Here is a 6000-nt window from a genome sequence, read left to right as displayed (position 1 = left end):
GAATTTGGATTTCAGGTTGAAAACAGGTTGAAAACAGGTCCAGAGGGGATAAAATGCAAATACTCCAACATAATTCCATAGTTTATATGAGGCACATCTACCACAATAATTCCTAGCACATCATCTGTTAGAACAAAACCAGCATGGAACTACTCACAGTGCAGTTTTCAGAAAATAGTGTCTTAAGTTGGTTTGAACATTAAATTGTTCAGTTATGTCATTTGAATGGTTTCACAGGATTTTTTTCTATGTATCTGTTAAGACATGGATAATCTCATTAATAAGATATCACTCTATATGGAGTCAGGACAAGTCCAGTTCATATCCCAAAACCACAGACAAAGCATTTACACAACAGCCATGTTACCATTTTCATCCTCCACAATATTGTCATTTTCTTTTTCATTCTTGTTTGTGTTTACATTAGAAGCCAAAAGCATTTACAAACATGCCTGTTCCAAATGCAACATTATCAGATTGTTCTCTCCCCCTTTCTCCTTTATCTTTTTTGTTTCTTTCCATTTTCAAGTGTGGTGATGTTGAGGGTGGTTATTTCATGACTCATGTTTCCATTCAGTAGCATTTTTTTTTGTTCTCTTACAGAGAGTGCAATCAAATTAGTCCTGTCCTGAACAAGTTCTTTATTTCTGCTTCATCTGTGGATTTTCCATAGAGGTGCCTCAATTTCCCACCCAAGCTATGTTCCAAATGACAGAGGAAGTTAATGCACCAACCTCTTACAAAAGCACCTTTTTTCTTATCAATCCTTCCTGCTCCTCAGTGCTTTGGTGGCCTGTAATTGCAATGAATGGTGATATATTTCTTTAGCAGTCAAAGGGCAGAAAAAACATAGTTTACTGCATCCCTGGCTGAGTGTATGCTATTACCTGGTCTTCTCAGGAGTGAAGAAACTGCTCCCGTAGCCAGTCTGAGCCTTGGGGTAATTCCCATCATACAGAACTGCCTGCCTGCAGCTGTAAAAGTCAGGAGTGGTTCTAGGTTTCAGCCTTAAAACCCAATGATATCAATTCCATGGTCCAGGGAGGAAAAGGTGTCACCCTTTAATTTTTGTGTTCTGTTTTCTTTCCCATGCAACCTCATTCCTTTACTTTCAAGGAATGGATCTCCAAGCAAAGATCTCTTCCTGCTGGTTTGCAGCCATCCCTTATTATCTGGTGGCCAGCTGTGGTTTTAGGAGAAGAAATAATTATAGAATCATAGAATGGTTTGGGTTGGAAGGGACCTTAAAGCCCTTCCAGTCCCACCCCCTGCCAGCACAGCAGCTTTGGGGGTTTCTTGTGCACTTTGTAGCATCAATAACTGAGCTGCTTTTATTTCTCCCACGAGGAGGGTGACCCTTTTCCCCGAGAACTTCCCTGGCTCACATGCAGCAGCTTGTGTTTGTGCTTAGCAAGCACAGCTGAGTTGCTGCTGCTGGTGGGCGAGATGGTGGCATCCAGAAACCCAGGCTGTTGATCCTCTGTCAGCTGGCATCACATCTCAGCCCAGTGCAAAGCCATGTCAGCAGAGTGGGGCTCACTTTGGTGCATGTTTTTGTACCCTGGGTGCAGAACTGCTTTGATCTGGGGACATTGCCAGGTCCCTGCTGCTTCTTTGGAAGTGTGGGCTCTTCAGAGGCACTTCCTGCTCTTCTGGGGAGCCCTTTGGGTTCTCTGTAAGCAGGAAAGCAAGGGGCTTTGCCTTACCTGATGGCACATTCTGGCTGGTAGTTGGAGAACTGGAAAAGGAACAACATGTGCACTGATAATTACTGCTTTCTGCAAAAAGGGTTGAATCCAGATCTCATCCCTTCTGTCCCAATGGAGAGAGAGGGACCATCTCCTAATACTTTTGGTTGCTACTTTTTGTTCATTTAAGTGGCCTGTAATGAGGGCAGAGCCACCACCTGATTGCTGTGGGGAATGGCTCCAGAGGCACAGCCATGTCCTAAGGGGGCTGTGTGTCACATGCCTTGTCCTCCCAGAAAACACGGAAACCTCTGGGGATCCCGAGTGGTTTGGCCTCTTTGCAAGCAGAGTTTCTGGTCTTGCAGTGTGGCTTCACCCTGTGTGGGCAACTCTGCCAGCCTGGCCACCCCATAATTATGTGGTTGTCTTTGTGGAGCACGTCAGGCCCTTCCAGTTCTTGAGCAGTGTGACCCCACACAGCAAAACAGTCAGGCTGTGGGATGGCTTGGAATGTCAAAAACGTGGAGATAAATTCAGAAAGCCTCCAAATCCAGCCAAGCTGGGTTTTCCAAGACTAAAAATAAATAATAACAGTTTCTTTTTCCAGGTAAGTAAGAGGAGGACACAAACTACACAATGTGGATGTGTGCTCTGTATATGGAAAAGGAAAATTTCTGGATTGTATTTTCACCTAATAACAGGCAGAAAGAAACTCAAAGATTCGAACATGCTCAATGCAAAGGACTAGTCAGAACAGTGAAAGAACTGGACAGGACAAGAGCAAATGGCTTCAGGTGCCCTGTTCTCCTACTCTGCTCCCAGCCAGAGGTTCAAGCCTGCTTTTATGACCAAGCTTCTTGCCCAAGACAGCAGGGCTGTTGTAGTGACAACGCCGACAGCGTGACTTCCCCTGGCCAGGGCCATCCATCCTCTGCAAAAAAGAGGGACAGAGGAGCTCTGAAAGAGCTTCAGAAAAACTCAGTGTCAGGAGTTGGCATGAAACAAATCCAACTGTATCACGCTGCATTCAAAGCCACATCTTGTTAAATCATTCAGGGTGAAGAACTGGAAACGGGGGCAGTTTGCCAAGTTATTCAGCAGATGTACAGTCACGGCTGGCCAGCAGCTTTCTAAAATTACAACAGGCATCTAAGACAGATTTCCTTCATGACCAAGGCACCTTTTTAGGTGATTCAGTAAACAAAATGTTGCCTGGTAACGTTTCTCCTAATCCTAAGGCAGGAAATCATCCTTGTGCTACCGCTTTTCAATTCCTTCTACATTTTTTATTGCTGCTCAGAGTTTTTATTTTCTTTTAAAAGGTGTTGATCATCCACATTACCCTTAGAAAAACCAAGGCCATGTTAACTTTTATCTGCCAATGGATGTAAGAAGCCGTTTTATAGATATTTATTTTCAGAACTTCAGAGGCAATTTAAATGCCATCCAACATTTCTTTCTTATCTGGACTAGTTAACTTTGCCACTTTATTTTTTCCACAGGAGGTAACAACTCACTGCTGAGGGTGCAGCCAATAAATCTCACACTCAAACTGACTGAAATCTGTTCTCTGTGCTCACAGTCTGTTTAGTTCTGGCCCTCACGTATCGAGCTGGTTTTATGTTTTCCAGGCAGTGTGGGTTGCAAACAAAGCATATAATCCACAAATGCTTTTGGAAAGGTTTTTCTCCACCCAAAGCCAGGCTGAGACTGGTGGCAAACAGAGCTTTGCAGAGGAAAGATGTTGTTTTGCTCTGCAGCTTTGCCCAGAGCTCAGCTGATCCTGCCTGCGTTTCCAGCACAGATTTGTATAACAGGAATGAAGGGGCACGTCAGTCATCGGGCTCTTTCTTTTAGCACCGTTAGCAGTTACAGCACAAAAGGCAAATGAACAGAAAGAGGCATTCAGCTGGGGTTAGCTGAGTCTTAGTCTTTTGTCTGGAAAATCCTTAACTTCCCCATTGAAGTCTGGAGTAACAAATTAAAAACTTTTGTCTGTTTGCCCCTCCAAATCAGTGCGTGTCAGCAACACTTTGAGCTTGGATAAAGGCAAAGAGAGTTGTGGGCTGGGTTTACCATTCATTAAGGTAAATTCATTTACTCTTCTTTATACAGGGTTGAAAAGTGCTGCCCACTACGACAACAGTGCTCGGGGCATGGGCCTAGAGAGAGGGAGGCTGGAGAAACAATGATGCCATGTTCTGCTCTGGGAATGCCTTTGAGCCTCGTGTGGAAAGCAGAGAGCTATGAAAATCATCAGTGGGCTGGGCTGTTCAGGAGCCTTGAAGTCAGACTTCAGAGTTTCATAAGCAGCAGAGTCTCTTTTTCAATCAGTGCTTTTATGACTGGGGAAACAGTGCTTGGTAGAACAGAGCTCTTATTTCTCTTGGCTTTCCTGACACTTGCTCTGATTGAATGTCTGTTTCTTTCACTCCTGTCAGGATAAAATCTTTTTGGCAGATTTCCCTCGTTGGAATTCACTTCTGCAATTGCTACGTTAACAGTGCAGGGCTGTGTATTGATTTTGTAAAACCTTTTACTTAAAATGCCAGGATAATAATTTACTTTGCTTGTCATTGGATCCCCTTTTGCTCAGGCACTGACTGCACTTCTTTAGCTGTGGATGTGAAATAAGCCTCATTGAAATTTGGCCAGATCTGAGCTGTAGCATTAGTTGTACAATGTGTTAGCACCCAAACCCATCATTTGGGAAGTTTCCATACCTTTCCTCCATAATGTGCTGTTACACATGTTCACTACATTAACACATGTACCTTTGAGGGGTGGAAATGTTCTCCAGGAGACCCACAACCCGTGACTGTCGAATGAATTCACTTGTGAACTCATTTTGTGTAAAAGGGAGTCTTATAACCATTTATCATCTTGAAAGGAATTCCTTAACCACTATGGAAAACAGCCACCTACAATTATCACTCAGTAATTTAAAATGCCAGTTGCTTTCCTTTCTGACACAGAAAGTATATGTCTATGCATGCAGTAAAGGTATTTAATAATCACATGCTGCATTAACAGGATAGGAAAATTAATCCTATCCAATATAAAAGTATAAATATCATTAGCTGAATCGAGATGAACGTGACGTTCCCGGTGAGTGAGTCTATTTTTGGGAAATCATGGGGTTGGAATCAGATTAAAATAAAAAAGAGGTGACACTTGGCTCTTCTTGCTAACTGTAAAATATTCCCTCTTCCACGGAGAGGTTGCAGCTTGTTCTTTTCATAAAACCTCTGGTTTAGCTTCCCTATAATTTCAGCCTGAGAAACTCCAGCTAAACTTGGGGGCTGAAGCAGATCATCTGACTACAAGCAGTGTAGTGACAGGACAAGGGAGGATGGACTCAAACTAAAGGAGAGCAGGTCTAGATTGGATATTAGGAATAAATTCCTCCCTGTGAGGGTGGGGAGGCCCTGGCACAGGTTGCCCAGAGAAGCTGTGGCTGCCCCTGGATCCCTGCAAGTGTCCAAGGCCAGGTTGGACGGGGCTTGGAGCAACCTGGGCTAGTGGGAGGTGTCCCTGCCCATGGCAGGGGGTGGAACCAGATGATCTTTAGGGTTCTTTCCAACCCAAGCCATCCCAGATTCTGTGATTCTGTGACACAGACGTTGCCTGGTTTTGCAAGTTTACAAAACAGCTCGTTTGAAACAGCGGCTTGTGCCACCCTTACGAACCCCCTGAGCTCCAGGACTGTTCAGACTTTTCACGAGGGAAAAATCTCTCAGTTGGACATAGCCAAAGCTGTTGTTTATCTCATGGAATATTTTAGAAGTCAATCTGTTCCTTCTGTTGTCGGTGTATTTTTACTCCGATTTAAATAGGCACAGAACAAAACACTTGTGGTCTGTGTGTTTAATGGTCTGTGTGTTTAAAGATCCTGCCTGGGCTCTTTTGTTCCGACCAAAGCTGCTGATGGCAGCCCAAATATCCTTTTGCAGTTCCTGTAGCCATCATAAATCTTCCTGCTAATGGCCAAGTGTGTTCTTCTGGGCTGTTTGTTTAATAAGGATCAACGGTGGTTGCATCTGAAACCATCGCGCCATTACGGTTTGGAGCTCCTCCGTAACTTTGCACAAGGAAAACACGCTTTGCAAAAGCTTTGATTGTGGCAGCCAGGGCTGGAGATCTCCCCTTGGAGGTTTTCTCTGCCCAGCTGAAAGCACTGTGTGTTTGACTCCTGAGTGCACAGTGGCATTTGGCTGCCGAGGCAGGCAGAGCCAGGGAGCCCATTACAGCGTGCGGTCGGAACAAGGGCTAATTCATCACCGACAACAACTTGGGGCTGACACAGAGAGTC

The sequence above is a fragment of the Manacus candei genome, unplaced genomic scaffold (genome assembly GCF_025592945.1).
Source record: "Manacus candei isolate 608988 ecotype Guabito, Panama unplaced genomic scaffold, ASM2559294v1 h1tg000050l, whole genome shotgun sequence".
In the NCBI taxonomy this organism is placed as follows: Eukaryota; Metazoa; Chordata; class Aves; order Passeriformes; family Pipridae; genus Manacus; species Manacus candei.
Note: the sequence above shows the minus strand (reverse complement) of the source record.